Source organism: Lucilia cuprina, chromosome 2 (genome assembly GCF_022045245.1).
Source record: "Lucilia cuprina isolate Lc7/37 chromosome 2, ASM2204524v1, whole genome shotgun sequence".
In the NCBI taxonomy this organism is placed as follows: Eukaryota; Metazoa; Arthropoda; class Insecta; order Diptera; family Calliphoridae; genus Lucilia; species Lucilia cuprina.
Window position 1 is genome coordinate 32,829,795 of NC_060950.1, and position 24,145 is coordinate 32,853,939.

At 27.0% G+C, this 24,145-nt stretch overlaps 1 protein-coding gene across 5 annotated transcripts in view; it reads right to left on the reverse strand.

Annotated features, from left to right (window-relative positions):
- Positions 1-24,145, reverse strand: part of LOC124418523 (homeobox protein 5-like) — a 245,940-nt gene that overhangs the window by 215,593 nt on the left and 6,202 nt on the right. For all 5 annotated transcript variants that reach the window (XM_046945131.1, XM_046945129.1, XM_046945128.1 and 2 more), the window contains exon 2: positions 21,968-23,622. The gene's annotated coding sequence lies outside the window, so the exon portion shown is untranslated. The remainder of the gene's footprint in view (positions 1-21,967; positions 23,623-24,145) is intronic.

A 24,145-nucleotide genomic window follows, 5' to 3' on the forward strand; every position in this document is an offset into this window, starting at 1 on the left:
TGTAACGAACTGTTAGATCTACGGGCGTTTGTGTTTTATAAAAACTTAAATTTTATTGTGTACAAATTGCTGATAAGCTCAATAGCTGAAAACAAAATCGTTTACAGTTTAAAATCTAACGGCTAACAAAATCTTTAAATTTCTTTATACAACAATTGCATCAAGGTTCATTTGTGGATTTAAGACATTAAATATTACTTGCTCTTTGAAAACATTTTAAAATTATTTACAATAACTTACTTGTGTTAATGTTATTTTGAAAACAAACATGACATACCTAGAAAGAAATATAAAAAAATCTTATTTAATATTACCTAAAATTATAAAACGTAATTAAAATCTAACAATATAACACGCTATTAATAACGATTTGTTATTGTAATTATATTAAAATAAAATTCTTTCTACTTATTCTTCATTTTCAATTTTGAGTTAATTTTTTTTTTTCATTAAAAAGTGATGTTTTACCATATACTTTAGACCTTGTTCCACTATTCTCCTCTATCTTTCATATTATTATTATAAAATTTCTTTTATTAGATATCAATATCAAACTTAACTACTTGCTTATAATTATAAGAAAAATCATTTTTATATCAATTTCATTTTCTTACACCTACTTTTTTTCTGTTTCTTCTCTTTTCTAATCTTGGCAATTATTTATGTTCACTTTTCATTTTCTTCGAGGTGGTATTTACTAGGTAATATCATTTTCATAAAATTGATTATGAGTACATATCGATTCAATTATTATCATTTCTTTTCGATGACTTTTAACAGCTTGTTCAGTAGACTACACTGCAGTATGTCTAACAACCATACAATTAAAACATAAAACAAAATGACGCTCATGTTGGTGAATTTTTCTTTTCTTAGCTTCAACAACTACTTCCATTTTTTTATGCTGGCATTTTCCGATATCTTTTCATAATACCATAGTTATGAAATGCTCGTTGTGAAAAGATAGAAGTTCAAGAAGATAAAGAAAACCATTGTTAAAAACACGCTCTACTACTCCTTTATGACACTTAAACACCCACAGACTAAAAGACGACGACTATCTTTATTATGTTTTTTTTTTATATTATTGTTCTGAGACTTCATATAAGAACACATACATACATACCTACTCACTCATAACTATTTATATGTATAAAGGATATCCATTTAAACTGATATTCATGCAAACTACATACTTTAGTTTGTGTAAATGTATGTCTTTTGTGTTTGTAAGAGAGTGTCTTAATAAACACAAAAAAATGAAAACCTTTAGGCGGTTAGCGAATATGAGTAAATTTGTTAGAGTACTGTAACAGGAAATAATTTTACAGTGTTTTATATTCACAAACTTTAACACATATCGCTCATTTACTACAAGATTGATGTAATACAAAGTTCGGATTTAGTTGTCTAGTAATGTAATGTCCTATTTCACTAAATTCGATATTATGAGTTTGCCTCGCGAAAAATTGATATTTTAAAATGTTTAACATTTTGTTCAGAAGTTTTTGTCCTCCTTCTCGCGACTATAAGATTTGACAACTATTGGTTTAATTTTCATTAAGTATACAAAATTTGAAAAATTTAAAATTTTCTGCTAAAAAAGTGTAAGAAACTTTTTAGTTCAAAAAAAAATTTAAAACATCGAATTAGCAAAACAGATAAGAGGGAAAAAGAAATACATACTCCTGGTTCCAAATGTACATCAAATTTTTCAACAACATCCGTTCCATACTTACGACACCACTATGCAACAATACGTTGTCGAAATCCAAATGTTATACACATCTGTTGTCAAAATGTTAACAAACGTGGTAAGCTCACTATGACAACAATCCATAAACCATCTACAGCGATTATCTGTAGTTAGTTAGTTAGTTAGTTAGTTAGTTAGTATGAATATTTCAAACCATTCCGATTAGCCTGACCTTAAATCTCAAAGACGTAAATAAAATAAAGTCCATCGCATATTCTTTCTCGGGAACAGTCCTAATTCATATTCATGACTTTACAAAAGTTTTGTGGATAAAATTGAAAAAATGACAAAAATTGGAAAACAAACATATGACAAAAACTAAAGATTTTGCTTTAGATTACAACTGTCAGACATGTGTTTGAAAAAGTTACGAAAACTATCACTGACGTTCATATATACACACATATATAATATAGACTGCACAAAGAAATCAATGGTTATTTTCATCAAGCTAAATGACCTTTTTAAAACTCTTTGCTTTAGATTTGCAGTAACAGCTTCATTTTTGTTTTATAAATATGCATTTTGTCGTTAGTTTTGAATAACTTTAAAACAAATAAATACTAGTTGTAATAACTTTAGGAAAATAAGAAGTTAAATATCTAAAAGTTATGGATGAAACTAAGTAAATGAGCCTGGTCTTATTAAACTATATCATTTTTCTTGGCATTTTATTGACATTCTAACTTTCTATTGTAATATTTTCGAAAAATTTATATTTTAAATAGTTCTCTCCAGTGAATTTTTATTGAAATTTTCTATTAGTCTAGCAATATCTGAAAGAGGCAATCAAATCAAATATGACCACCAAACAGTGGCAGAAATTCTCTTTTTATTTCAGTATTTTATTTGAAATGCATAAAATAAGAGAAATTTTGTAAAAAAAAGTGTTAGTTTTGCAATTGACATTTATTGATTTATATCAATGCTTTTATTTTCTTTTTCGGAGAGGGAGAGAAAAATACTTTAGTTTATTATTCAATTTTTTGTTTTAGTTATTTTGCCAATTTAAAATTCAGTTTCGTATGCACCACTGAATGCAAAAACTTTCTGGCGAATACACTTTTACTTTGTTACAATAACAAAGAGTGATGTAAATTGTTGGTTTAGTTTTGAATTTTTGAATTTCAAAGAAAATTTTGTAATAAAAATTATATTGGTTCAGCTGAACTTTTAAAACGGTCAACATACTAATTAATTCAATAATTCTAACGAAATTCAATATTTAGCATTAACTACTCAATTTAAAAATTATTTTGGTCGCAAAAAAAATTTAAGTTTCTATGAAAAGTTCATCTAATACTGTCGCATACATTATAATACCTTGTCATCAGAAAATACAAAATTGAAAAATTTTCTTTTGCTCAAACACGCACATGACTCAAAACGGAAAACGAAAAATTTCTACATACATGAACAAAAGGATATGGTTAAATTTTCATATGATAGAGTGTCCAGAGGAACGGCGTTTTAATACCCATTATGAAAAAATAGAGTAATAGACCTACAAAAGTATATTTATTTTGGATCTTTCTAAAATTCTAAGACGATCTAACCATGTCGTCCGTCTATCTGTTGAAAGCATGATAGAGTCCGAACGGATAGAACTAGGGTGCTGATAAGTATTTTGCACAAATATTTTCTATTACTGCAGTTTGTTTGGTACATAAGGGAATAAGTTGTTATATTTATTTTTTTTATTTTTAGTACATTAATATGAATGAAAATGAAATATTCCTACAAAAAATTGGTTTACGAGACACTCTAATGTACATACATATGTATGTATGTCCAAACAAACGTATAATAGTTGATAAGTTGATTCGTAAACTTTGACATGAGTCCATTGAGATATGGCTGAAAATCACACTTGAAACAAATGGCTCTACAAAATCTATGGAAAATATATATTTGACTAAAAATTCCGTCTACCACGGATATCTAAGTAAAATTTGCCATTTCCATTTTTGCATACCATAAGTATTAATGATTAGTCAAGATTCCATTACCATTTTTTGTTTATTTGGAAATCGAAGAAATTTTAGATGTTTACGTTTGCTTCAACAATAAGAGTTTTATTACTGAAAAAGTGATATTAACCAGTGGTACTTGACATTAGTTTGATACTAAAATGCAAGCATGTTCTGAAAAATATTATCCTACAAGGGGAAAAAATAAACTAACTATCACGTTCTATGGAATGGTAAGCATAAAGCTTGCGTTTTACAAATCTAAGCTTTATGTCGAATTTTATTAAGATTTTGTGCTATATACCATCCTTAGATCGTATGAACATATATCCATATTATCATTAAGGTTCCTTCCGTCTTATATCAAATATATAAAGTCAATTAAGTCAATTCTAATGCGACATTAAAGTACTCCAGATCCCTAAACGTTTTATATTGCGAAGTATTTTTCGTTGACATTTCATTCCTAGGACTTGATTTAAGTATAGACCTATAGAACTCAAGATAGAAATGTTGAAAGTGCATATGGACAACATCGAACATTGCCTCCTAGGCAAACATATTGAACGATGTCACAACATTTTGTCTTACATAAAAAGCGTCGTCGATTAAAGTACAAAGAATTTCCGCAGCTAAACCTCAAGCAACAACAAAATCCATTGTTCGTAATGAGAACTCATTCATTTGCTATATATTTTGAGTTAATTGTTTACTTTTATAACTATAGCTGTTAATTAAAAAATTTCAGAGCAGTTTCATTAATGGATTTACATATTTAAACCCATTTTCATTTCTACATATCCTTAACAGTTATTTTACGTGTTACTACGCTCATTTCTGTTAACAATAACTGTAATGTTTAAGGATTTTTTTATTTCTTTCTCCATTTTTAACACGGATTTTACGAAATGTCAGAAGTTTTATATGCTCTATGTATATCAAACTTAAAGTGGGTTGTTTATTATGATTCATTTAAAAGTGTTTCATTTTATTTGTTTTACTTTCTTTTACTTCATCTCATACCTTGCACATGAGTAAGCAAAGAAAGTTTAAATTAATGTATGTTCCTGTATATCTAGGTAAGTTTTACATTCATTACAAACAGTTCATAAATTGCAAAGTCGAAACTCAATTGATAGGAATTAAAGTTATCATTGTCTTCAAAAACCTCTCGGTATAATTTCAGAACTTTATGTGTATTGATGAAAAAAAGAAAGAAAGAAATTTTTACTGATTGATTATGTTGTTTTTACAAATAATTGATGTTTTTACATGGTTTTTGGTTATATTTGGTTTTTTGGTAATAATTACATCCCTTTGTTTTCGGCATAGTGTTATTTTTTTCAATATTTCTTGTTATTATTAAACAGTGGGATTCATCATGTAATAAATATAATCGGCATTGAGAACAATACCTTATATCAATAGACTAAGAAATTTACATGTAAGATTTAAGGTTTTTGGGGTTTAACATATTGTTTTATGTATCTCCCTTACCAGCGTTACCAAAACTAGTATTCAAAAACAAAATTTTATTGATGTAAGGTGTCACAAAGTCGTAAATCACATGTAACTCAACAATTAAATAATATGTGAAGCGAGTTTTTATTGACACATACATATAAGTATTTACTTATTTGTGTTAAAAAATTACACTTGTATGTGTTGCCTGTCTATTTAACAACCAAGAACGTGTTGTCGGAATTGTTACCATCATCACATCTTAAGGTTTTTTCTCATGTATTGTATGTACAAATATTTATGTGTTAGTATGCACATAAACAGTTTCTGTATATAATAACTTATACAACTACACTTGCCAGTACACATATATAAGTGTATATTTGTTACTCATTTTATTATTTGTTTGCATTGTTTTCTATATTTTTTTTCTCGATTTTTCATCTCACTTGATAGCTTTTAACATTTAACACGCATGTAGAGACACACTCATATACATACCCGCACACCCATTGTATGTACTTTTAACTTCCTGTTTCCGTTGTTTTGTTATTATTGTTGATTTTTGTTGTTTTGTTTTTAGTTACGTTTATGCCACATATTTCATTTAATTACATGGTGTGTTATTTGTTTTGTACTTCACGTACATATATTCAGTCTATTTGTTTTTATGTCTTAAATTAAAATTTTACAAGTACCTTAGTGAACAATTCAATTGCTTGATTCTAAACAAAAAGAACATGCTTTTATTTTGCATAGTCATAGTCATTTGAAAGAAACTTTTTTTATGAAAATTGTAAAATCTTAATGGTGTGAATGGAAAATGTAGCAATTTAAAGTTATTTTATCGCTACGAACAATGTTAAATAAATTTTTTATATTCGAAGATCTTTAAAACTGGTAATGTAAATAATAATAGTTATTTGTTTAAATCTTAGCATCCCTGCAGGAAATGGAACTAGAACCAAACTAGTATTTAACTAGTAAAAAAATCACCAGTACTAGTTCCCAACTGTAAACTTTCCTATACCATCGTAATGCTCAAATTAAGATTGAGTGTGTTTGAAAAATTACTAGTACTATTGGTTCTAGATTCATACTTGTACACTTTGACCCAATTGGGTTTTTTAGAACCATTTTGATACTAGTTATAATATTCATAAAAGTCGCCATAATTAGTGGTTTTGCTCTTTTACAATCCTCCTGCATAATTCCAAATGAAAATTACTTCAAAACAATTTTTATACGGTTTTATTTCTAAAGATAAAAAATTCTATTAAAAAGTTTGAAGAAATTCTGTTTCTATCTGATTTTGTTTTAGTAATAGTACTAGTGGCATTAATACAATTATCGCTTCATTTCCTTCAGGGATATAATTGATTTATATATTGAAAGCAAAAAATTATTAAAATTATTTATTACTTGAAGATTAAAAAAAAACTTTCATGTTCAGTTTAAAAGAAATATTAATCCTAATCTTAAAAAGTTTATTTTTATACCCTCCACCACCATCAGTGGTGATAGAGGGTATATATAACTTTGTCATTCCGTGTATAACACCAAGAAATATTCATCTGAGACCCAACAAAGTATATATATTCTTGGTCCTTATAAAATTCTGAGTCGATTTAGCTATGTCCGTCTGTCTGCCTAAAACACGCTCACGTTAAAACTAAGCCAAGAACATCAACCAAATTCACTAAAAATATTTATAGTTATCCTAAGCAGTTTTGTATTGAAAATGGGCAAAATCGGGAAAAGTTATGAATCAAAATTTGAAACAACCTCGAAAAAAATAAGCATTTTTTACACACTCTGATGTAATTTTCTCGAAAACTATGCAAGATAATTCCATAAAATTTGGCATACATTCGTTGCCGTATAAGAGCTTAATCTCTGCGTAAAATCGCCAGAATTGGTCCACAATTTCACATACCTCCCATACAAAAGTTCATATTCCCGGAAATTTGGTTTTTTGTTAATAACTTCCGTCGTTATGTCGATATCTTCACAAAATTTTAGAAATTAAAATTTTATGACAATAGAATTTATTCAGAGGAAAATTTTTTTGGATGGGTCCATAATTGGTCATAGCTCCCATACAAGGACCCCTCCCGAAAATCACTTAAAAGCACATAACTCATTACTTAATTAAGATATCAATATACAATTTCGTACAAGTATTGCTCTTATATACAAAAATATTACAATGAAAGTTTTTTTTGGATCGGTCAATAATTTGTTATAGTTCCCATACAAGGTCCACTCCCGAAAATCACTTAAACGCGCATAACTCATTACTAAATTAAGATATCGATATCCAATTTGGCACCAGTATTGCTCTTATATACAAAAATATTACAATGAAAGTTTTTTTGGATCGGTCCATAATTTGTCATAGCTCCCATAGAAGGTTCCTTCCCGAAAATCACATAAACGCACATAACTCATTACTAAATTAAGATATCGATATAAAAGTTGGTGCAAGTATTGCTCTTATATACAAAAATATTACAATGAAAGCTTTTTTGGATCGGTCCATACAAGGTCCCCTCCCGAAAATCACTTAAACGCGCATAACTCATTACTAAATTAAGATATCCATATAAAATTTGGTGCAAGCATTGTTCTCACATAAAGAAATATTACCACGAAATCTTTTTCCGATCGGTCCATAATTGCTCATAGCTCCCTTCCGAAAAACACGTATAACTCATTACTTAATTAAGATATCCATATAAAATTTGGTACAAGTAATGATCATATACACAAAAATATTACTATGACATTTTTTTCCAACGGTCTATAACTGGTCATAACAAAACGCACATAACTCATAACAAAATATTTACATCCGAAATAAAGATAGGTTCACATATTTTTCCCCATTTTTTTCTAAGTATAATCGACTTATCACATTTATTGTTCCAGTGTATTCATACGTCAAATTTCTATAGATTTCGTTAAAATTGTTTTTTTCTTTTCTTTTTGCAATAATAAAAAATAAAAAGTTTACCATTTTTATAGAAAATTAGAGCGAAATAAATATAAGTTCAGTGATTATTCTAGACGATTCTGTTTATAGTTTTTCAGTGTTTAGAACCTTTCCAGCTTCTAAGAAAACTTCTTAACAAATTCCAGGATTAAAAACTTTAGTTAGATTTCCAGGTTTTTTTGAAATGGGTCGTGCAAAATCTTTATCAGCCGAAGAACGTGGAAAAATATCGGCTTATAAAGATCAAAATCTTTCAAATCGCCAAATTGCAAAAAAGATTGGAAGATCTGTTAATGTTGTAAACAACTTTTTAAAATTAAAGGAAAATTATGGTACAAAGAAAAGTCCCGGCCCAAAACCAAAGCTGACTCAACGGCAAAAATCGATGATAATGCGAATGGCATCAAGGGAAAACTTATTTGCTCCATAAATAAAAGCTCGCCTGAACCTCTCAGTGTGTACCAGAAGAGTTCAGCAAGTGTTGCGTAACTCAAAACGCTTTCAATATACAAAAAGGATGGCGCGCCCAGCACTTTCCAAAGAACATAAAGAAAAACGACTTTTGTGGGCAAAAAGTCATATGGATTTCGGCGATAAGTGGGAAAAAGTTTTATTTAGTGATGAGAAGAAATTTAACTTAGATGGTCCAGATGGTTTCCAGTATTACTGGCATGATTTACGAAAGGATAAAGAGGTTCGAATGAGTAGAAATTTTGGTGGAGGATCTATAATGATTTGGGGAGGCTTTTCTATCAAAGGGAAGCTCCCTTTGGCATGGATTTCTACAAGGATGACCTCTGAAAATTATATTGAAATGCTGGAAATTTCGTTGATTGAACACGGGGAAGATTTAATGGGTAATGAGTTCATATTCCAACAAGATAATGCAGCCATACACACATCCCGATGTACTAAAGAGTGGTTCAGATCAAAAAATATTGAGGTTCTGGACTGGCCAGCCCGAAGTCCCGATTTAAACCCTATAGAAAATTTGTGGGGCATTCTGGCACGCAAAGTTTATGCTAATGGTAAACAATTTTCAGGAGTAAATGAATTGAAAGATGCAATTCGGGCAGAATGGGCAAATATTTCACCGGAAATTTTAAAAAAAAAAACTTGTAAATTCGATGAATAATCGCATTTTTGAAGTGATAAAAAATAGAGGGGGAAGCAGTAATTATTAATATTAAGAAAAATTTGTTTTTTTCGCGATATTAAAAGTGAACCTATCATTATTTCGCACCTATATTTGATTTTTTGTTTACTTTTTTTCGTTAATATTATAGTTTTATTTAGTAATTTAATTAATTTTGTGCAAACATTGAATATAAATAAAACACATTAAATTTATGAAATATTTCTTTAATTTAAAGTACGAAAATTAATTTTTTTTAAGTTTTACCTATGAACCTATCTTTATTTCGGCGACTGTATTTAGCAAAAATATTGCTCTTATATACATACATTCACTGTAAAATTGTTTTACGACCATTCCATATTTGGTCCTAGCTCTCATACTATGTCCAGAAAATCACTTAGATTCACAATATTTATTACCAAGTAGAATTCTGAAATTTTGTCTTTATGTACATAATTGGTCATAGCTTCCATACAAAGTCCTTTTACGAAAATCTCTTAAACGTACATTACTTATTACCAAATAAAGCTATTGATACATAATTTGGCAAAAATGTTAGTTTTGTATACAAAAATTCTATTTCTCCTATACTAGGTCCAGCCCCTAAAAGCGCTTTAACCGTATTTAAAGAGCATTATCAGTTTGTGTTGAACAAAATTATATATGTATTTGTATTTTGAAAATCTCTAAATCTTTCACACACATACATACATGCAAATTACTAAATTAATAATGTTCAATAAATCGTGGAATTGTAATAGATTTAACTTCTGGGATTTTTTCTATTAAAGACATGAGAAAACTTATTTCTACAAATATTTGATCAATTAGAAAAGTAATAACATAGAAGTAGCTGGTGGAGGGTATTTAAGATTCGGCACAGCCGAATATAGCACTCTAACTTGTTTTTAAATAAGAAGTCATATTCATGAAGTTTAGCTTTACTTCATTAATTGAGAAAGTAAAACATTGACTTCTAACGTTTTTCATCATGACTTCTAACGATTTAGGTTCATACAAATTATATTTGTCGAATTTTATCCCGGTACTCATATTTGGATAATCTAAAGTGGATCGCATAAAATTTTCACTAAAACCGACTTTTACGAGATAACTCTATGAATAAGATGTAAAGAAATACATATTTATTTATTTTTTATTTTTTATTTATTTATTTATTTATTTTTTTTTTTTTTTTTTTTTTTTTTTTTTTTTTTTTTTTTTTTTTTTTTTTTTTTTTTTTTTTTTTTTTGAAAACTGACAGCTATTTTTAAACAAATTGTATTATGTTTTCAAGTAATATGATTTTAAATTATAGAAATTAAAAGAAAAACAAATGATACAACTTTTGTATAATTCAATTAACAATACAACTTCTTAACATTAAATCCCAAGTAAATAGCATTACACAAAATAAATGTATGTACAATGTATATATATTTCTGCTGATGACAGTAACATTATTATAGAGGAGAAAAAAGAGCCTTTAAATTTAGAATTTAATGAAACCTTGGTTTTCCCCAATGAACTCATTACTTGTTAACTATTTTTACAATATTCCACCCACTTCATTAAGTTTGAACATGTAAATTCCTCCTTACCGACCCACAATTTTATTTGTTTACATAATATGGCAAACATTACTTAATGTTTGTTGGTATATTATACAAGTATAAGTACTAGTACGAATGCGTGTATGTGTATGTTTATGTGTCCTTAATATTTTTCTGTGTCACTTACAAAAGTACACATTTGGCATAGAAACACTCTTATTTTATGAAATTCATTTCTTTTTTATTTTCTTCTTCCTTTATTTATTCACTTTTTTACTTCATACTTTCTTTTATTCTTTCTTTTTATTTTGTTGCTCTATTGACACATTTTGTCAAGGAAGTTTATGTAAAACTCGTGACATATTAAAACAAGTAAGAAATTACAGTCAGGCATGTATGACCAATTGATGCCTTACATCAGTGATTTTCGGAGGACATAACATGTGAACCTTAAATGTGGATAAATTCCTATAATGGAACGATCTACCAGGATTTGGTAAAGAAAACTAATATAACTTATGTCTATGGAGTTTAATAATACCATAAATCACTATTATCGCATAATTTCTAACATGGATTGGGTGCTTTGAAAGTAATTGTAAATCTTTTCTTGAACCACTGTTATTGAGCGTTATACAAACATTAAACAAACTCACATCATACACTCTTATGGATTGTAGGTCATAGAAAGTATACACACTCTAGAACGTAAAGGTAAACATTTAGATACAAAAGAAGAAAAAATATACGCATCTAGAAAATTATATTATTAGGGCTGCTAGTATGTTTGTGATTATGTTCATATACCCCGCATTAGCTTGTGCTTCAATTTCATTTCTCTATGGTTGATATTAATAGAATAAGAACAGGAAAAAACAAATTAACCTGTCAGAATACCTCAACAATGTGTTGACTACATTTACTGTGTATAATACGTAAGTAAGAAAGTAAGTTAAATGCAATCCAAATATATAATCCTGCAGCTAACTGTTTTTTTCTCTTCGTTTTATGTTGAATTCATACTCTGGAGAATTCATACATGTAACCTTTATGTGTCAAAAGTATTTGTTTGTGTTCGTTTAATTTGCTGTTTGACAGTTACAATCAAAAGTGTGTAAGTGAGTATGTTTTAATTTGTTTTCTTTGCAATCTATACTGAATAACCAAGAACTTTAAAATTATTACTGCTTAAAGAGTGATTTATAAAGAAAGTATAGAGCTATTTAGAATTTTAATATCACGACTCTTCACTTATCGATATTTACTAGTGATATAGTTATATAATTCAGTTCTAGTTCTGTCCTAACGAGGTTATAGTTCAGTTCTAGTTTAACTCTAGTTCAAGTTCAGTTCTAGTTCTAGCTCAGTTCTAGTTCTAGTTCAGTTCTATTTCAGTTCTAGTTCAGTTCTAGTTCAGTTCTAGTTCAGTTCTAGTTCAAATCTAGTTCAGTCCTAGTTTATAATTATCATTATTTATTTGTTGTAAAAATAATTATTTTTCAGAGAATTATTTTCAAATTTATAATTTTCAGTAACTAAAATATTGATGAAGTTCAATAAAAATAACAATTGTTTGGTTATGACAACAAATTATTTTTACAAAAAACATAGAATAGTTTTCCCAACCATGCCGAACCATGTTTTTTCTCTGCGTGCAGTTCAGTTCAAGTTCAGTTCTAGTTCAGTTCTAGTTCAGTTCTAGTTCAGTTCTAGTTCAGTTCTAGTTCAGTTCTAGTTCAGTTCTAGTTCAGTTCTAGTTCAGTTCTAGTTCAGTTCTAGTTCAATTCTAGTTCAGTTCTAGTTCAGTTCTAGTTCAGTTCTAGTTCAGTTCTAGTTCAGTTCTAGTTCAGTTCTAGTTCAGTTTTTTTTTTCAGTATTAGTTCAGTTCTAGTTTAGTTCTTGTTTAGTGCTGTAGCAGTTTAAGTCTAAATTAAAGATTATATAAGTTATATGTAGTGTAAAATCTTTTAAAATTTAAATATATAAAGATACTTTTGTAAGAACGATGCTCTAACAAAAACTTAGCCATATGTTTATAATAAATGTTATGTATTTGCATACTTATACGAATAAACATGTATACGCGTATATAAAATGTATATCTTTACTTGTTATACATACTATTGAATATGTGTAAATTATTTTCTAGCTTGAATTTGTAGAAAAAAGTGGAAGTTTTCTAGGCCTTTTATTGCTTTTTTTTCTCCTTTGATTTCTGTGTGTTATTATTGTGAATTGGGTTATGCATTTATTGGCCTCCTCTTAATTTGGCACAATTCTTTTATATTCTGGGAATGTGTTTTTTTTTTTTGTTTTCGTAAGTATTTTTCTATTGTATTTCTTTAATATTTTGTTATATTCTTTCGCAAAAAGTTTTGTTTTGTTAGTTTTTTAAACACTTTGGAAAAATATAAACAATAGCCTTAATCCTTGACATGAAAACATATTTCTTAAAGATTCATTGAAATAAAATAGCTAGTAAATATTTTCCTTATTTTACAATTTGTGGTTAAAATGGTTCATATTTGTTGAGGAGAAAACAAAAAGTTTATAAAAAAATCACTGTTTTCAAATTACTTTATCATTTTTTTAGTTTAACAAATTTGTTTACTATAGGTATTTAAATTTTTAATGTAACAACCGTTTCCTGTAAAACTTAGAAATATGACAGGAAGTATTTTATTTCTTATATTTTACTTTATTGTACACTCTTCTGTTAATATTTGTATTTAAATATTTATTTTTAAAGCTTTATTTATTTTAAAAAGGACAAAATAATATTTATTTTATTTTTCCCAAATAAATTTATTTTATTGTTGTTTTTTGGATAGCAAAAATTTATTAAATGGTATTTTTGCTCTTATTGGTTTTTTAACAAACAATGCTTAAAATTGTTAAAGTATACTTTTTTAAGTCTTATTTTTATAATCCTTTCAAAAACTTTTTTAAAAAGTTTATTTTTGCAAAACAAAATGTATTTGTTTAATATATTTTTTTCCATAGTTCACTAAGATGCAGCTGTTATATTTTGTTCGAGTATATTTTTTTAAACGAAAGTATTGTTTTTTGTTTTGCTTTTAATCAAATAAGAAGTTATTTGGAAAATAATAAATAAATAATGCAATATTGTGTTGTGAACTATGTATATAAATCAATGTAAATCTTTTAGAGTTTGTTTGAAGAACAAGAGCTAAACTTTGTTTATGTTAAGTGAAGGGGGCCAAATAAAACTTTTAATTTATGAAGGATTTAAAATTTGAATAAAAAAGGAAATTTAGTCTTTAACAGTTGACATAGAATAACAATAATCAACACAAACTGCAATACTTAAATTGAATAGTTAAGTTCTTGATTCTGTGTGTAACAATAAAAAAAAATTATCTGATATATTCGATCGATTTAACCGTCTGCCGCGGTTAATCTAAGCAAAGGAAATCAACCAAATTCATGGAAAAATTCACTGTTGTCCTATGCTATTTGGTATTGAAAACTCAGTAAAAATATAAGACTTCCTCGAAATTAATTAATTTTTTAACTTATTATCAAAAAAGACAATTCGATTACTTTAACGCCTAAAGAAAATCAAACAATCGATTCAACATTTCCCAAAGCCTCCAAGTTACATAGTTTTGGAATTGGATTTATCGTTCAAAACATCGCCAAAAAAATCGTTAGTAAAACATATATGTATGAATATGAACAGAAATCATATTTTCAACGTGGACCTGTTTCGATCCATAATTGGTCACAGCTATTACTTGCAAAAATCACTTAAATGCATATAATTACTTAGGAAATAAAGATATTAGATTAATTGTAAACATAAATATGTCTTGCATATACAGATACAGACATTAAAAAATATGTCTTGCATATACAGATATATTACTTATATAAATGGGAGAATCCATGTGAAAGCGGATAGCAGGATTTACCATCTCCGTTTTTAATGAAATTTGCCACACATATTATGGTTTGAAAGTGTTCCTCAAATCAATGACTATGATTTATATTATGTTTTTGTTAATAACTTATAAACTAAACGAGTCTCCATGGATTTGGATCTACCATATCCTTCTTTTAATTTTTAACACGGGCTGACTGATATTTTACATTAAATTTTACACTTTGAGGCCTGATATTCTCACAGCCTCATAATGGGTAATATATTTAACTATTACACAAAATTACTACAAAACAATAATATATGTGATCATAAAATAATTATAAAAATAATTTTTCGAAACCCTATCAAATTCTTAAAATGTCACCAATTTCATACATTTACATTTCTGATAAATAATTTTGTAAATAAATTTTAAAAATAAAATAAATCATAAAAATATTATCAATAAGAGTTGAATCAAATATCATATAACTTATTTTCGTAAATTGATATTTAACATAAATATCAAGAAAATGTTATAAATATTAATTAATAAATAGTATACTTAATTACTTGCAAACACTTGCAGTTTACAACATAATTTCAAATTGTATGTTGGTTATTACTAACATTTAAAATTATATTAAAATTATGTTCATATTAAATTGTATTTCACTTGTGTACAGAGAATGTGATTGCCTTTAATGTATTGTTTTTTTTTATTTGCAAATATGTGTAGGTGTAGGTTCATGTCAGTGCGTATAGTTTTTGCGAAAAGCTTTAGCAAACAAATTTGAATTTTATTAAAAACCGCAAAAACTGGACACAAATGAAATGCATTTTGGCACATAAATTGCACTTTGGCAATGAAAACCACAAAAAATCGTGTAACTCGTGAAACAAACACCATATATGAACACATACAGTTGCAATATTGCCCTGTAGTTTCGATTGGCCTTTATGAATTAGTGATTCTATCTACCAATTACGAAAATTCCTGTCAACATTTAGCTTTAAGCAATTAAAATTTCAAATGTTAAAACAAATCTAAATCTTATAGAAATTTGACATCATTAAAACCAAAAACGGTACATTAGCTTTTTGGAAAGCAGCTGGTAAAAACCAACAACATCAAAACTACCAGGAAAATTGCCACCTAATACAAACACTTATACATGTATGTGAACACATACACTATAAAATGATACACCTCTACTTGTATGTTTGTATTTTTATCTCTCTGTATAGGGAAACATGCATAAACTATGATAAAAGCACTTAAAGTAATTTCTAATGTGACCGAAACAAGGGCTTTGTTGTAGAGAAAAAATTTTTCATGATAACTTAATCTCTTATAATACTTGTCCGTTCTTTTTCTAATACAAACTTTCAAAATTTTTGCCTTTAAATTGCTTACAATAAGTTGTAATTATTTTGATCTGTTTCCTCTCACGCATTTTAGTTGGTTACCTTTAGTATTCGCATATTTATTTTTACCTTATAGCCTCTGTTGTGGTTATATTAACGTGTTAAAATAATGCACACAAGGATGTTTGTAATACCACAACCATATTAATATAAAAGCACACACATACGCATCAATATTTCATTCCATCAGGCACAGGCTAATTTTTACATAAATACATATATATACGATTATGAGGGATTTTCAATACACGGATCCGGAAAAAAATGTACTTTAAACACCTTCATGACGAATTTCATACCATTATCTTTATTTGGTTATGAAATGTGTCCGCTTAGTAGTCATCCGATGGTGGCTTTATATGGCAGCTGTTGAAAATTGTGGACCGATCCTAGAGACTATTCGAGTGTTTGGAAAAAAGTATATTTTTAGATAATCTGAAGTCTCATTATTTTTTACGTTGTAAGTCTATGATAATGAGTATTTTCGTGAATGTTTTGGGCAGACAAAAATACGACTCAGAATTCTACAACTTGAGCATGCTTCAGCCAGACAGAGGAATATAGCTAAATTGATCAAAATTTTACAAGGACGCCTAATACTTTTGTTACATATGAAATGACAAAAAATATTATTTAAATTTATAAATTTTATTTTAGTTTATAAATCTACAACAACTATTGGCAAAAAGACTTATCGTCGAGTTAGGAAAATGAATTTTAATAATAATAAAATTAAAAAAGAATAAATATATCACATATAGTGAGATATACAAAGCATTATTTTAATATAAACCTAGATAAATATGCATACAAATTAAGGAGGTTTTTTAACTATCACATCATATAATCATTCTCGCATTCTCGTAATCGGCTCTGAAAATGAAATTCGATACATATGCGATCATAAAACAATGGTGCTGCATTTTCGGGGGTTATGGTTTAAATATAGACTCTATTATCTATATTACGATGTCTTACCAATGGATAATAATGGTTATAAAAAAAGCCTCCCTAATATACATATGTAGATATTTGTGCAAGCGACATACACTTAAGTGCAGGACTATGCAGGAACAAATATATTTACTTACACATTGTTATAGCCAACTTAATTTAATATACAACAATACCTGTCAACTATGTTTATTATTGGTTTTAAAATTAAAAATATATGTTCATTTATTATGTATACCGGATGTAGATAATTTGCATTTCCAGTTAAATCCTTGGGGTAAATAACACATTAACCCATTAGCTGTTTACTGCTTATTGTATTAAATATCCTCTTCTGTGAAAATTGTATACAAATACTATTTTAAAATACTTTTCTATATCTTCCACGACCACTTGAGTTGAGAGGAGTTATATACATACAAGTTTATTATTAATTTAAGGTATGTCCGTCTGTCTGTCAGTCTGAATAAAATACGTTAGCGTTTTAACTAAAAAAAAACATACAAATACAAATACAAATACAAATACAAATAAGTAAAAACTCCATCAAGAAAAATATGTTTTCTCGCCTATCGCTCGAGAAAATTTCTTAGAAACTACCAAAGATAACTAGCTGGATATTGTTACATATTATGTTCAGTACAATAATACGCATCGATTAAGAAGTATTCATTAAAGTACGACTAACTAAATACCGTCAAAATATTTCATCATGATATTTTTGTATTTCTCATAATATTGTTATTCATGATCATATTATGATCCAAGGTGATCAAAATTTTGTTTTAAATATGTATCGAAATCAAAATGAATTTTATCGAATTAGTAAAAATACATTTTCTAAAAAAATATATTTAATATAAAGATAATATACTTATAATACTTAACACAATTCGCAAATTGCAATTTACCGATTTATATGAAATTTTGGTTCATAAAAAAATTTAAGTATAATTTCACAAAAATACTAGTATTTTTGAGTCTGTTATGAACGTTAGTCATATTCTAAAGCGAACATTATATGGAGGCCATGTCCAAATGTAAACCATTTTGAATACCAAACAAACTGCAACAATAGTTTAGGTCATATCGTTCTTTTAAGAGTCTGACAGACTCTCTGACTGACAGACGTGTCTAGATCGTTTGAAAATAAGGACCTAGAAAAATTTAATGTAACAAATGAGATTAAAGATATATAGTTGAAACTAGATAATTCAAATTAAAGGTTCCACTCTTCTTAGCTTTCTTTTTCAAATTAGCTAAAAAACGAACAGTTAAAAAGGCGTTCAGTACCTATGTATATCAGAAACCAGGATGTACGATAACTTCTGCAAACAAATTTTCAGTATTTTTGAAACTTTTTGATGTAAAAATATGATAAATAAACATTTAATAAAAAGTTCGGTGTTCGGTCAAAATTTCGTTAAACACCGAACATTGGCCGAACCTCACTTTTTGCCAAATTCCGAACCCGTAGCCGAACGTTCGGTCGGTCACTAGTATTCATACATGTAATTCTTGAAATGGTAGTTTTTCGAGATATTCTAAACGTATTATATTAAATAAAAAATCGTGATCAATATCAAAATTTCTTAACCATTTAAAAAAAATTCCAAATGCTTCTCCAAATTAGGCATATTTTTTTATTATCACTAAATTATTAAGACGTACGTAAATCATTATACGTACAGGTGTCGTTAAAATATACTGCTTTTTTAACGACACCTGTACGTTTCCTATGTTTTACAATGTAAAAATTTCTACTTGAATGAAAAATTAATATGAAGTTTTTCTTTTTTTGATTTTATCACTTAATCAAATGACACACTGACTATCTTCGGCGGCCTGCCTAACTAACTAATTAACTAACAACCAAATAACAAACTAATTAACTAGATTTTGGTAAAATTTCAACTTTATCAATTTAGTTTCGGGCCAATTAATAATTTATTAATTTCCTTCCGAAAAAGTCCACTAACGAAAAACACTCCAATGCTCTTACTTGTATCGATATAACTAAGTAGTAACTAAGTAGAGACTTACATTAAACTTACGATTTTATAAGATTTGACATACCTGAATATATAGCAACCTTAGAGGCATATTAATTTTAAAATTCGGTAACCGTTTAGTATAAGTTATCCCTTTAAATGTTTATTTTTAAACAACAATAGATCATCTATGATTGATAAACCTACATGTATGTTTTTATTTACAGCTTTCCATAATTTATACTCCTACGACTATAATATAAATGTATGTATAACGTAAATATGTATATTGTTCAATTACTCACACATATAAATTTAGTTGTTCACTTATGCTCTTACGAAAATGATGTCATTTACATGTATGAGTTGTATGTTTCCGGTCGATTAAACAATTAAATTCCTTTAAAATTGTCATTAAAAAAATTACGAAAAAATTCGTTATTGAAATATGCCAGTAGCTTAACAGAAAAAAAAACATTAAAAATAACTGTAAAAAATACAACCCAACTTGAAATTTTGAAACATATGTCAGGTTCGATTCAATTAAATGCCATTTAATGCCAAATAAAGTAAAAATATCATGCACACCGCTACACAAATATGTAAACATCTATAACACGATTTACACCATAAATACATTTTGGAAACTAATAATAACAGATCTCTTCTTTGGCTCGATTATGCTTAAAAGTTTTAAGATAATTTTGTAAACATTTAAACTTGTTTTTATTAAAAATTCTCATACATATACATTGATTTTAGCTAAAAATAACATCATGTAAAATGAGGGATAACTGTACATGTCTATATTGTCTAGTGTTTACACAACATTCAGCACTATAACACATAGACAAATATGTTTGTGTATTTTTATATTTAATGCATTTATGTACATTAGGATGTACGTGTATGTTTGTATATATGAACGTGCAGACCTTTACCAAAATTATATTATACATATACAATATTTCTATATACATATAAAAACAGCATCTGCATTTATATGATGTATGTTGGTATTTAATTTTAATTCTCTATATTACAATTTTGTTAGTTTTATTATATACAATTTTATTTTTAAGTCTTTTTTCATTGTTTACATTTACTTGACATATTGTATGTATTTATGGGTGTATGTTTGTTTACAGTTTATATGTTCTTGTTATTGTTTTTTTTAGTTACATTTTTGTGGAAAGGTTGTCTACATCTGAGGTATTTGTGGTAAATTTTAAATTAATATTTAATGCTTTCATTTGACCATGTATGAACAAATATATTCTGTTATATTTAATATATGTTGGATTTATATTAAATGAATAAATATTTGTAGATAATATTAAATAAAGCAAAATATGCATATTTACATGTACCCATATATAGAAATACACTCAAGGGTATGTTAATATTATATCAACCGAAGTTATTGGTGAAATTGTTTTAACAAAAATTTTGGGTTATTTAAAATATTAAAGAAATGTAAAAATTAAGAGAATTGCCTAAGCACCAGATAAGATTCTCTTTTGAGAAATTCTTCAAGAATAGCTTAAAATATTGAAAAAAAGCTATGAAGTACATAATGGTACCTTAAACTGTCAGTATTAAATGGTTTAAGCTTTCCTTCGGAAAAAAGTTAGTTTTAGAAAATGTTTGGAAATTTTAAGTGCAAAATATTAAAAAACTATTCTTGAGTTAAAAATATATTTTTTAAAAATTTTACACGCATTACATTATGAAACTATAAAGATCTTAAAGGAATTTGTATAAGCTTTCATTTGAGCACGACAAAAGGACCATTAAAAAAATATATAAAAGAAAATATGAAAACTATGAAATAAAGTTTTCTAAATGCTTTTTTACTTACTTTTATTTCGGCAGTTTTTGACCAATATAATTTTTTCTGACCTACTGTCCAACAGTACAAACACTGGTGTAAATTTCATCAAATTGGACTAGGTCACTTGATATGAAATTTTTCATACCCAACATTAAAAGAACTTCTAAAGAAACTTATCATAGGAGGGATGTCCTTTTTATTTGATTCCAAATTCACTACATCTGAAGTCGTTTTTAGGAAGTAATTATTTTAAATGAAATTTATCAATTAACTTCAAAATAAAATTAGTTTAATTAAAAAAATGTTCACTGACTTATCTTTTTTAAAAATTCGGAGTTCAAAATAGGAATCTAACTGCGAAAATAACTTTTGAATAGACTTAGCTTTCATAAAGGATTCATAAATGGTTTAGGTTTTTAATAATTACTAAATTATACTTTAAAATTATACATTAATTAAGTATCTACAAATATAGAGATGGATTTATATAAAATATATCTGACATGTGGAGGATATTTAGGATACCGTATACCCAATTAGAACTTTTCCGAAAAGATCGAATTTTTCAGTGAAGTAAAATTTAACAAATTAAATGATTTGTTTTAATATGTTGTGGGCTATTTGGAATTTGGATATGGGTACAATAAATTTTCAATTTCCGGGACATCTTGATAAGCTTTGGCTTTTTGTCTTGGCTCATTTTAAAATTGTTTTCTATGTACTATTTTGTTTATAACCAAAATCAGAACAAATACATATTCCTTACTCCCTATTATTTAGGGAACCATACTGACTTATTTGTGTTTTATTTCTTTTTTTTCATACGCCATACTAAATTTAAGCCATTTAAGCTTTTGGGCGGAAACACATTAAGAAGAATTAAAAATAAAACAAAAATTCTCCTAAAACACTAATGTATCCGGTTACATAAAATCCCAACTATATGTATATTTTATGTTTAATAAGAAAGTATAAGAAAAAAAATTAAAGGTATCACTAACCTGTTGCTATTTTATATTTTATGTACAGTTAATCGCATCATGACAACATAAATACTCCAAAAATTACCAACACAATCTGCAACATTAATGTATGTTTATGCTTTTTCACTCTTAAAACACAAGATAAGGTTGGCACTTAAACTGATGACGACTACGACGACGAGGATGACAATGATGACCAAGAAGATGAAACCAAGCAGGAGCAGTGTTCGTCGTGGTAGTGACAGCAGCAAACACTTAACACACAAAATACTCGTAAAATACACAATCAAACAATGTATAGCAAGTTAGCAAGCGACCATTTAAGCTTTTCGTATGGATGTGCTTTTTTATACTTATATGAAGAAAAAGTGAATGTTTTAGTTTTTTTTTATATTTTTTTCTTATTTACACTTAAACATTATTTAACATTAGATTGTTTGTAAGAAGTATGTTGATATTAAGTATAGAAATTATTAGATGGTTTTTTAGTTACTTTTTTATTTGCTTTAGTTGTGTCGTAAATTTTACTTTGTTTCAAGGACAATGTCGTTATAGATTTCTTTCACTTTTTTATTTGTTTTTATCTTTTTTATTATTTTTGTAGCCTGTTGTTTACACGTTTTAGCTTTATGAGTTGGCAGAAAAAGAAAAACACAATCACAATAAAAAAATATATATTTTTTTTTATTAATGTTTAAGGCTAATACAGATAATCTGTACTTAATTTCATGGCGTCGTAACAAAATTTACGAGACATTACCCTCATACCATACAATAGATGCAGTCTAATGATGATTATTTTCACATTTATGAGCCAGAAATTTATTATAGAAAAACAATCACACATTTAAATATGAATTTAATTTTCGTTTATGACATAGTTTTTTTTAAAGAAACACAGTATATTTTTTGCCTTGTAATTTTCAGTATTTAAAATAACTGCCTAGTTAGCCATAATATTTTTACAAATTGTAATTTTTATTTATATGAAAATATTTATTATTTACTTGCTCAAGTGTGGGCTTAAGCGTTTTTATGGATTATTTTAAATTATTATATTTATATGTATATATTGGCCTGATTGTTTTCACTAGTAAGCTCTACATACATATTTACACATTTTATTTATAACATTGTATAGTTTTCACTTTAAACAATTCACCAGCAAAACTATATCGTACATTAATAAATATTACCATAAAATTTTTTGTCACTTCTTTTGAATATTTTTTTCTTATAGATAAATTGTTATTTAAGTATAGTTTGGTTTCACGATTTCACTTATCGAAATTTTCAGTTGGCTAGATTATTTTATTCAATAAAAGAAACTAAAGTGCTTATTTTTTATATCATATGATTAAAAGCTCATGCACACATTTTTTATTTGTTTCGTAAAAACAAACTGTTGTTCAATAGTTTTTATGGATTTTTGTCAGCATTAAATTTATTGGTATTTTTTTTTATTTTACACATTTTTTAAATTTTTAACGAAATGTTTGATGTTTTTTTGTTAAAAGTTTTAAATTTTTTTTATTTATTTTTTTTATTTAACATTAGCAAATCACTTTGATTTTAATATTATTAATGTTATGTTTTAGTTATTTTGAATTATTTATATGATTTGTTTTTTTTAGTTTATAATAGTAATTTGCTGCCTTTCAATACGTCCATATCTAAAATATAATTGCAATAAATAAGTAATAGTAAAAGGAATTTTAAAAAATTTTAATAAAGTTTGAAATTTGTTTCATTTTTACTGAAACGATTTGAACTGAATTTTCTTCAAACTACAGAGTTTTCATATAAAAAATCTAAATCAAAATATATCAAAAAAGTAAAATTAAAAATTGGCCATTGATCTATAAGCATTTCATATATTGAAGATCTTGGTCGCTCATAAGATATGGTTGTTTAAACTATCTATGTAAATTGAAATTTAAATATATGAAGAATTAATACGTTGTGTCTATTGTTGTCTGGTTAGCCTTTTGAATGCTAAATTTTGTCTTTTGATTTACCATTGAGCATCAACATTTATGTTTTTGCTTCAGGCTTTATCCAGCCATTTTTCCATATTCTTATTTAGCAATAAAAAGGCTAAAATTTGTGAATTATCATTATATATTTAAGAATTTACAATAGAGTTTGTTTACAAAACATTCAGATTTAAAAACTTTCAAAGTTTTTATATCATAT